Genomic DNA, 11656 nt, shown 5'->3' with positions numbered 1-11656 from the left:
ATTGTCACGTTTCCTTTAAATATAACGTTACAGTCAGGGATGGCTGATATAAATGGGCTAACTAGCCTAAGCCCTCCCAAGGTAACACAAAAAAGTATTTCTTAAATAACTTGCAACAGATTGTTTCAAGTTTTGGTGAAACCAAGGGCAGCTACAGCACCAAAGATTCAAAAGAAAAACATAGAGTATCTCTTCATGGGATGATTTTTTACAGCCCTATCTCATAGATTCTGCTTTCATTCATTTAATTCTTGTAAGTGATTGACAGGTGTCATGTCACGCCCCCTCTTTCACTGATCATTTGGGCTAAATCCAGTCAGAGCCCTCAGGGCGCTGGTTATTGGACACAGGTGCTGCCGTTACCAGAGTGTGAGGAGGTAGAAAAAGTTCAGCTATGGCGGCGTTAGCATGAACGAGGTGGATTTCTTGCTTCCTAAACCATTTTCCTCAATGTCTTCAGAGGAAAAGTTAAGATACCGGAATCACATCGGTCCTAGAACTCACTTTTCTGTTTTCCCTGCCTGCTTTTTAGATGAGATACGGCATGGACCCAACAAGGAATTGTGGATTTGAAACATTTATGCAGCACAAGCACAACTCGGAAAAATGCTGATTCAGCATGGTGAGACACATGGTTAGATGATACAGTGGTTAGTGAGCTGGCTACCATGTGGGGAGCTGAAATCTTTAGACTGAAAATTTATTTTTTTCCAGTGTGCGGTGTTGAGGATTCTCAGCTAAAGCTACATAATTCAATTTTTATTTTTTCATTTTTTGTTAATATTTCTCAGCAGTTGGATTTTTCACTTGTTGTTAAGTCTGTTAAGTGTCTGAGTCTTAAGTTGCTGAAGTGAAGAGTTCTGGTTTGAATTAAAATGCAGATAAATTTAGTTTAGTTAAAAATGTTCTTTGATTTGGGTCACAGCTTGTCACCAAGGGGAGATGATGGGTCCTGAAGCCGGACCAGATGAGAACCACTAGCATAGAGCACTAAAAAAGCACAGTGTACCTGTAAGTGATGTAACTGTGTGTGTTGTAGGCGATGTTTCTTTTGCTGCTGTGTTAACTATTTAATCGGTGTTATGCAATTATTAGCCCACCCATCAAATTTCATCACCAGCCGCCGCTGGCTAGTGTCATCCCTGATAGTTTCTCCGATGAGTCACGGTGAAGTTCAAAGGAAACTAGTCGTGGAGGAAGCTGAGACTCTCTGGGAATCTTTTAGACTGACTCACATCCACTTTTAAACTACTTTCAGGAATTCAGCGTAGATCAAGGGCCTTTTCCTAGAAACGCTGGCCACTCTGTGTGGACTGTTTTTTTGTAGCTCATTATTCTCCCCGCTATCATTCAGCGAGAGCTGTAAAAAGCCCTTGCTTTAATTAACACCATGTGACCAGTGCACTCGGTGGGAAATTCAGCAAAAACAAGAGCGAGGGAGGGAAAGGCTGTGACTATTTATTTCATTTTCCCAGATGATGACGTGGGAAGAACAGTGTGTGTGTGTGTGTACACACAGTGGACAGTGTCTGTCCTGATTACATCACTGCCCTTGTGTTTGGGTACATGGTAGATAATCACAAACTCTCCTGTCCAGACTCAGGCTCTGATTGTCTGACTGAGCTCTCACACACCAAACAAAAAGGACATCCAAGCTGCTAAAAAAACAAAACAAAACAAAAAATATCAACACATGCTGCCATATCTGAAATACATGACTAAATGCAACCCTATGATCAAAAAACAGTTGTGTTTAAATTCCTGTCCATCACGTGAAACCTTCAGGGAGTTTTCTGATTTGTTCCAGATTGACATTGAGTTGTGCGGAAGAAGAAGCCAGGAGGAGAACATACAGTCCTTCAGCAGATGGTCTGACCCACACAGAGTCCTGATCTCTCCATCATCAAGTCTGGGAGAGCATGAAGAGAGAGAAGGCTCAGTTTACGCAGACACTAATGTTCTGCTAATAATCGGTGACCACAGTTCTGAAAGATCGAGTTCTGAAAGAATTTCATCAGACTGAGAGGGGCAGCGCGGTCCTTTGGCGATCTGTCCGATATGATTCTCTGGTTGCAATAAACAAGTTCTGGTGAACGTCAAGTTATTGTAACGAGTTTCCAGGAGTGAAAGAAACATGGAGGTAGTGACTGAAAAGTTGAAATGAGCTGGAACCAATACGGGATTCAGCTGAAAACGGCCTGTTTTTACCATGTTCCTCTACTGAATGAATCCATTGTTGTAAATAAGGGAAGCATCTTATTTTCCTTCTTCTGTTATACTCTTGACTGATTCAACGGCCCACAGCGGCCAGAACAACTTGGAGCGTGTCAGTTCCATCCTGGCCACACCAGCCTGAGTTAACAATAACTCACAACTGGGGCCGTCTTTTTGACCTGATTTGTCCTTTTTACAGACTCAACAATCGGCTTTATTGCACTGCACATCTTGCACTTATTACCTCAATGTCCATGTTAACTGATCCTAGAAATTTATATCAATTTATAGCATTTTTTTTTTAAATTCCCTGCCCACTCTGTATAAACTGCCTGTGAGAGGGCTGTATATTCTTGTATATTCTGTACATTCTCTCATATTTGATATTATCTTTTATTGTTCCTTGAACATATTTTCGTACCTATATCTGCGCTGCTGTGACAAGGTAATTTCCCCATACGTGGGATAAATAAACATCTTATGTCTTACGATGTCAGGAGGAATTTAAACACTGTATCTTATCGGATCATTTTATATTACATTTGATACGCAAACAGCTGAACCGTTACCACTAATATGCACGATTTCAGCATTGATTATGCGTGCAAACATCGCTTATACAACACTGACGCCTGGAGCAACCTCTCTGCCAAGTAGTTTCACAACTTTACTGGTAATGTTTTATTTATTCTGCGCGAAATTAACTGAAACGTAGGCACGTACGAAACTGAAAGCAAGTGGTTTTGTACAGCGCGGTAGTTGTGTGTCAGTATATCGTGTTAAAAATCACCGGCTCTAGGTTCTGGGGTAGTATAGACCCCATTCCTAGAGAGTGATGGTGCTTGCTTCACCATCACCCTGAGGTAATATTTAGCCTGGCTGTTTGTGTGTAGACAATGGTTAACCCCAACATTCCTCATCCGGATGTGAAGGAGGACCTCCACCAGTGACGCAACTGTGTGTGTTGGCTGAGACGGTGACACGGTGCAGGAATGTAAACCCTGTCTCCCGTTAGCGCTTCTTTTATTTCCACAGATGTAAGATGCTCCACATGACCAGGCCTCTCTCTGACAGAGAGAGTCATGTGTAATTCATTAAGGAGCATTTCCCTGGAAATTCTCGCTTGATGATCTTGACTGGAAAGCCGCGGTAGGTGGATCCAAGAGCATGCACAAAGAAAAAGAAAGAAAGAAAGAAAAGCACTCACATTAGTTGTGCAACGGGCTCTTTTACAGAATCCATATTTCATCTGTAAAACATTATTTCATTGTACGGGACTCACGGAGGGCGAGGAGAAAAGGCCCTGGTCTTAGAAAAGTTAGAGTACCTTCAGTTAATACCTTTACTTCTACCACTACTACTAATAAACTACTATTATTACAATTAAGCATCAGCAGACAGAGGACTATTTCTAAGTAAACGTGTATGACTCATCTTCCAGGTACCTTGCAGAGTGAACCACCACGGCAGACGGCGCCTGTGTCATCACTGTACGAACATGTAGCAGAAGAGATGTGTTTTCAGCCAACAACCTCTGGCATTTCTTCAATTTTTACTTCTCCTCGCCCGATTAGAATTTCGCTGTTGGCTGTTTGAAGTCTGAGGCACATATCAATATTGATTTTTACAGAATCAACAGAAAGATCTACGAGTGAATTAACATCTTGCTTACGGGAAGATCCTCACGTCGCTCCTAATGGTGCATCCAGATGGAACCGGATCGCTAGATGCTGCACGAATAGCACAGTTTACTGTATCAACACAGCATGTTGCTACGGTAAACAACCTAAGAGAGTTGTTTATGTATGATGTAAATTGCCTGAGATAAGTGATCACAGTTCAGAAAGCTAAGGTGACATCGAGCATTAGTGCAGCTAGACGTTTGGGTGACCACCATCGCCTTATGCTTCATTCACTCCACAAAAGAGGTCGTAAGTTAAACTTTGACCTGTGTCATTCTAAACCACCGGCTTCCACTGAAAGTAACTTTTTGCATTAGGGCTTGTTCTGGGCCTTTCGTACTTTGTACAACACCTTGACACAATATTAGATTGTTAGTGGCACTGCACAAATCAAATTAAACTGAACTGAATATTAACCACCAAACATCTTGTGGAGGTGTGTTTTTCAACCATCAACCAGTCTTCATGGCCTGCAGTGATCCGCTCCTACCTGAACGAACAACGCTCCAACCTGCCCGTGATTCCTCTTATATTGTTAAACTGTCATGTATCATCATCAGCTACATCTTGTTTTTGTGTCGTCATCAGATTCTGCATGTACGCTTTAGTCAGATGTATCTGTATCTATGACAGATGTTCGTTCTCTGTCTTTTTTTCTGTTAAAAGAAGTTTTTCCTTGTCACCGTCGCTTTCATGCGTGCTCTGGAGGTTTCAGGTTTTGTATCATTACTGACGCTATATAAATAAAGCTGAATTGAATGGAAGTGAGTCCTTATGTGTGGAGTTTGCACGTTCTCCCTGTGTCTGCACTGTAAAGTATAATAAGTTGACTTTAATTTAAAAAAAAAAAAAAGCAAACTCGTTGCTTTAAGAATGACATTTTTGATGACTAAGATCAGTTAGATGTGATCAACTTATTGTGCTCATTAGGTTGAGTGTGAATGGTTGTCTGTCTCTCTGTGTTAGCCTGTGATAGACTGTCCAGGGTTTACCCCGCCTCTCGCCTGAGGACAGCTGGGAAAGGCTCCAACTACCCCACGACCCTCTAGAGGACAAGTGGTTACAGAAGATGAGAGGAGAATGAATGGAGCTGAATAGTGTTTAGTCTGCCTGCTGAATACCTGAAAGGGGATCTGCTAATGAGTTGTTCTAAGCTAGGGAAGGAAAACACAATGATTGATAGGTAAAGGTATGTAAAAATGATCAATACTATGTTGAGATTTTTCCAATAGATCCTGTTTTTTTATTAATAAAATGTCAAAAAAGTCAGAACAGCCACATGAAAGACAGATGAAGACAAGGAAACTCTTTGAGATGGATGCGGAAACTGCGGTCAGTCCGGAGGGAAAGAAAATATTATACAAGAAGATCTGTCAGAGGAAAGGTTTCTCTCCGTCTGAGGGACAGCGCAGGTCAGATCAGGTCAAGCTGAGTTTATCTTTCGTGAGAAGTTCAGTCACTTTGGTTTCACCAGTGCAAACAAAGAGCTGTTGTGGCGGCAGACTGCCATGTAGACTAGTGGCAGACACAGCTCTCATCCAGCAGCTCGTATAGCTCCAGGGCGTGTGTGTGCGTGTGTGTGCGTGTGTATGTGTGTGTGCGGGTGTGTGCGCGGGCGTAGTTGCGTGCACTTGCCTGTGTGTTTATGCGTGTCTTTGGGAAACACGACACCCTGAGTGGTGACTGAATGTCGCCATAATGAGCACATAGCATGGGAGCAGCTAATTAAGTCACAGTGACCAGATGACAAATGTTCCTCTCGGTGTCGCTCCCCTTTCTCCTGGATCCTGACAAGGGACGGCGTGAGAGTACTGCAGTGAAAACAATTAAACAATATATAAGCTACAAGCCAGAAATATATTAACATCATTAATTCACGTCAAAATGTTTTCTCAAACTCCCTCACACACACTTTAACACGGGACTGAAGCAGCGTATGTAACTAAAACTTTTCTCTCTTTTATTCTATTGAGCTGAACCTAAACAGATCCTAATCTAAGGCTTAAAACTAGACAATAATCCAACTCAACGCCATCTAAAAACAATCATTCAGGCTCACGAGAGAAGAAAGGGGTGACAGTTAAGTACCTGCGGGCCTTGCCTAATGTCTACCATCAAACAAACACTGAAGCTGAATGCTGTGCATGTCACCATCACCGCTCTCCCACAAGAGAACCGCTGCACATCTAAAGTTTGATAAAGACCAAATGAACAGAGAGGGAACCGTGTGACTTACATGGTATAGATTTGGTCAAATATATTGTACACACATACATATATGTACATGTAGATATATACATGGGTGTGTGTGTGTGTGTGTGTGTGTGTGTGTGTGTGTGTGTACAGTAAACATATATAAGTGCCGAAATTAGAAATTATAAAGTGTTGATGACGTGAAGCAAACATCCACAGAGAGAGTGTATTTATTTAATCCAGAGAGAAACAACTGGATCAAGCTCTTACATGGTTGTTATCCTCCTGTAGAACAGACTGTTGGGTCACACTGAGCCAGGACTGAGTCATTACATACTGATCATTGTCACAGAAGGGTTAGGGAATCCAGACCTAGACCAAAGAGAAAGTTAACTAGAAGCAGTCTTTATCAGGAGGAAGGGCCGCACGTTTTCTTTTCTTTAAAGACGTGCCAGTTTGCAGCTCAAACAACTTCTGAATGGAAAAAAAAAAAATAAAAAAAAGCGTTTCCACCCCCATCCTCTGCATGTCATCAAAACAAACTGAATGTGTTTGTGGAGCTGATGGTTACAGGGATGAATGACTCGACACTACACAACTTCGTACTAAAAAATCAGATCCCTGTTATCTACCTCTGGGCTGACCGACGCTGCTAGTTTGACTTTACAGCTCTGCTCAGTGTTTCTGCAGAATGAGGACGGTGGATTTTCACAGACAGTCAAGGGGAGATCAAGGACCAATAACACATGCTGTACCAGCATTTAATATGAGGCATTTCAAGTACATCTTGAGGAAATTGTTAGCACATTTGAGTGTGTACAAGGAAGCATTTGATCATTAAAAAAAAAATTATTGAAAAAATTCAATAAAAGTAAATTTCTTGTGTAGAAAAAGAGAGCGATGTGGGCCCCTTAGAAAAATAAATGTTTTGCTCATTTTGTCCTCTAGTCTGTGATATTGTCTTTAGATTTTCAGCTGCAGGACATTTTTTTTTCAACATTTTAAACAAACTATTTTAGTTTTTCTTACATTTAATACCGCACTATTGACATTGTTTCATGCACTAATAAAAATGCTCAAAACCTAAACTATTAGAAAGTGATTTTGTTGTGTCTGATTCTACTTCGTAATAAAGGAGTAACGGAGTAAACTTGTTACGTGACTGGGCTGGTCTGAGGGCACAACCATTCGTACACATCTTCAATGGCCTCTCTAAAAGGCAGGGCGAAACGCCCGCCGTCGTATCCTCCCCTTTGGAGAATGTAATACACTTCCTCCCTTGTCTCTGTCTGTTGTCATTCACAATGACAAATACAAGTATGGGATAAGGGCATTCATACTTCACAGTGGGGAGCAGTTATGTGAAGACACACCTGGCTGAACAATGTGAAAAGTGTCCACGATTGTTAAAGGTCACTTACATAATGTTGGCAGGTGCACTACAACACTACACTACACAGTAAACAAGCATGGTGAATGACAGAGTATCTTACGCAAAGGTGAATTCATAATGAGATTGGTATTTTTTGTCGGCCGGAGCCAGTGCAGCCGTCCTCCTCCGCTCCATCCGCACCTCTTCTCGTCGGCTCCATGAAGCCACTGTCCTAAAACCACAGGAATTCACATGTCCAGGTTTCTGCAATAAATATTTATGCTGCATCTTGATTAGCTCTCCTTATTTAAATACATATATTCACGTAAAGTCAATCAATAAACTTTAGATGTTATAGATGTTTTTTATTTAACTTTAAACTTGGTTTTCTTCCACATAGATGACGCTGTAACTAAATCTAATCGATGGTTTTAACTCGATTCCATGTTGGAAAATGTATTTACGCCCTGAAATGCAGAAGCAAATGGCAGCTTTGTTCCCAAATATACTGGATTTCTGCTTCTAAAAGTCACAGCCACATTAAGTTGAAACATGCTATCTCTAGTCTGTCCGTTGTTTCTTTGGGAAAGACACTTAACCCACTTTGCTTCCAGTGGGAACTCTCCAGTGTAGGATTGTGAGTGAGCGATGTTTGGTGGTGGTGAGGCCGCCATGGCTGCATTGGCCACCATGTTTCTGTCAGTCTGCTCCAGGGCAGTTGTGACTACTGACGTAGTTTACGGCCACTAGGGGGCGACTGTGTGAGTGAATGAATGATGTATCTGATGTAAAGCATCTTTGAGTGTCTATGATAAATTCCTGTACAAAACTGATGCATTAATATTATCCTAAGGGTGCTGCATGTAGTGTTTGATTTTACCGTTTGACTCTTGTCTCTTGACTCTTGATGGAGTTTATTTGAGTTGACGTGACCTCACGCTGAGGTCGACTGCTTCCATGAATCGTCATAATGGGAAGAGACTCGAGAGAGCGACGCTGAGCTGTCATCTCATCATACTGAGCACCGATGATCAGAAAAAATAGAGAAAGAAAAAACTAAAGATGACGGGAAAGGAAAACAGATGGACTGCCACACTGGTCCAGGGTTAATGCTGACCCTCATAGAGATATACTGCACATGTTAATTAGTTTGTGTAACCTGGATTTGTGATGAAGTTGTAAGACATGCTGGAGGTCCAGATGCAGGTCCGAAGCCAAATAGACTCTCTCTTGAGGACATCTATGAAGAACTTTAGCCCAAAGAAGAGCGCATAAAAAGGAAGAAAAAGCGGCTGGAGATAGAACGGCAGAGAGTGAAGACAGAGAGGAAAGTCTACCAGCCCGAGAAAGAGAAGACCGAGAGAGAAAGAGAAACTTTCAGTAAAGAACTGAAGGCATGAAGAGGAAAGCCTTCAACGCTGAAACCGATTCTTCATGAATCCTTCATGATAGAGACGGAAGAGATGGCCATGATGAGGAAGGACTACATGAAGGAAAAGCCTGGCATCCAGAAGATAAGAGAAGGTTTCCAGCAGGAGAAGAAGAAAGAAAGAAAAGCCTTCAATAAAGAACTGAAGGTAAAATAAAGGAAGAGGAAAGTCTTGGACGCAGAAGGAGATGCTAGGAAAGGAACGCCTTTGAGAAAGAAAAATAGGAAATGGAAAAGATGAGGACAGTCCTCCGTGGAACAAGGGAGCGTCCAATGATGCAGAGGAAACAATCGAGAGGTGACTTGTCAGGACGGATGTTACAGCCAGTGTCATCAGTTCAGCGCCTTCCAGCTTCATTTCTGTTTGAACCTGCACGGTTGAGCAGGCTGACAGCATCTGCACCAAGAAACTGTCAAAAAGGGCGTGGATGACGTAGCGGCCACGGAGAACTACAGAAGAGTATTAGGGCCACCCATGAGGAAAAAATCAGAGGAGGTTTTTCTGTCAAAATTTTAAGAATAAAGTTGAAATTTTGAGTGTGTCGGCTGACGTGGCGACATAAACTCCAAGGCTTGGGAGTGTGTCCTTATCCACCCATAGAGTCCCGAAGCCAGGCACAGACGCACCCTGGGAGTTTACGTCCCTCCATCAGTGGACAAGGCAGCACTACTTTCTACTTTCGACTTTATTCTCGAAATTTCAACTTTTTTCTCCAAGTGCATGATGAAGAAAAAACATCTACCACAGTTTTACCACTTTACTTCAGTCAAATCTGAACCCATTTATACGTTTGTACAAAAAACTCATGGCAATCATGAGAGTCCATCCATGTAGCCGTAGTGCCAGCCAGGCTAAGTAACACAGTTTGCTCCAGATGCTTTCACTTGTTCAGCCTGTTTCCTTCCTGCCTCTGACGATGTCATGTCTGCTTCTCTTTATTCCTGTAGTTATGGACGCAGATATCCTGGAGACCTGGGACACTATCAGTTGCAGCGAGCATGTCTGTTACTTTAACGGTTCGTACAAATAAAGGCTAACATTTGCCGTTACATTTAACCTAAGTTTCTTTTTGTACTTTTTAACCATCTGCAGGGATCACTAGTTTATCTCTAACGGATGCTTCACTTTTTTGTGTCCTTTAATTTTTGAACCACATACAAGTGTGTAATCGTGACACAGGCAGAAGCTCTGAGTGTGTGCTGTGCTGCAGGTTCGCCTGAGCTCCTAAAGGTCAGACTGTTTCCATGTCTACTAACAGCAGCTTTTCTTCCAGTCTTTCCAAAACAAACATCTTTTTTTTTTTTTTTTTTTTTTTTTTAAACACCCTGCAGTTCCTGTGTTTCCTTGAACTACCCGTGGCTTTGACACCAGGTTTACAGATCACCGAGACTGGAAAGAGGAAATGTTTAAACTAATAATATTAATAACCACGCGTCAGATATAGTGTCTGGTGGTAATTCATCAGGTTTACGATCAAAGAGGATGAAGATTCTCAATCATGCAGGTCATGGTATATAAAAAAGAAAAAAGAAAAGAAAAGAAAAAGCCCACTATTGTGATCTGGGGTTTGTCTCCTCTTAGAAACCTTTTTATTGCACCTGCACCTCCTGATAAATGGTGTTTTATTCATGCACCACATTTATATCACTGCACTCCTTCAGAAATAACCTCTCAGCTGGACAGTGACGGTATAAACTGATAGAAACACAACCAAATAAAAGGTTGGAGCAGTCAATATGAAGTCATTTTACTTTTGATTTGCACAGAATGTGTCAAATGTCAAACGTCAAATGATTCATTATAAACCGTACGAGAGAACAGTTAAAGGCTGCTGCTGATTTAGCAGAAGTTGGAAGTTCTGTTTTTCTTGGCAGTAAATGGAGATGTATAGAAAACCACAATGTCAGTAATTAACCGTGTTTCCCTCGTTTGTTAGTTAAATTAAATAAAAATACCAGCACAGTCCCAGAAACCCCATATGTAAACGTTAAAGGTTCAGCAGGTTCAGTATTTACTTCCCATGCTGTAGATACAGGCTCAGGGCCTGATATCATTAGAGATCCATCATCGTGTCTGCTCGGCACACAGGTGACGACATTTGGTGAGTAACAATCACATGCATTATTCAAGGGAAAGACACCTGATCCTGTTACATAACGCCGGTGCTAATGTGCGATCCCACTCCAGCCGAAGGCAGCTGTGACACGGGCGGCTCCATCTTAACGGGATCAGCTGCAGGAGAGCGAACCTGACAGAGACATCAAGGCAGACGCACGCTATTTCCTGGTGTCAGCATCACTGTCGCAGCAACCTGAGTGTAAGGAGTGTGTGTGTGTGTGTGTGTGTGTGTGTGTGAAGGCTACAGCTGCTGTCTCAGCACGAGCCACGTAGTCCTGATGAGTCCAAATGTCCAGACAGAGAGCAACATTGAACTGAACCATCAGACACTGGATGACTCCTGGAGACAAAACCTCCGTCCTTCTGCCCTTCATGACACATTAGCTCCCTCTTGTGTCCATTTTTGATTACTGAACATTTTACCTGTTTGGAGGATGTTGGGGTTATACTCGTTTTCCAGGCTGAAGGATTATCGATCTATCTATATCAGGATTCACATAATATATTGTAAATGAATTAAGTTTATTAATTTACAAAGTGTTTAAATTATTTTCTTTTTATTTGTGCAGACTGGCGAGGCCCCACGGGGGCGTTTTGCTTAGAGGTGATACGACAGAGACAAGTTACTTTTATGGTACTTAAATTCA

Source organism: Mugil cephalus, chromosome 12 (assembly GCF_022458985.1).
Source record: "Mugil cephalus isolate CIBA_MC_2020 chromosome 12, CIBA_Mcephalus_1.1, whole genome shotgun sequence".
Taxonomy (NCBI): domain Eukaryota; kingdom Metazoa; phylum Chordata; class Actinopteri; order Mugiliformes; family Mugilidae; genus Mugil; species Mugil cephalus.
This window is presented reverse-complemented; position numbering follows the sequence as displayed.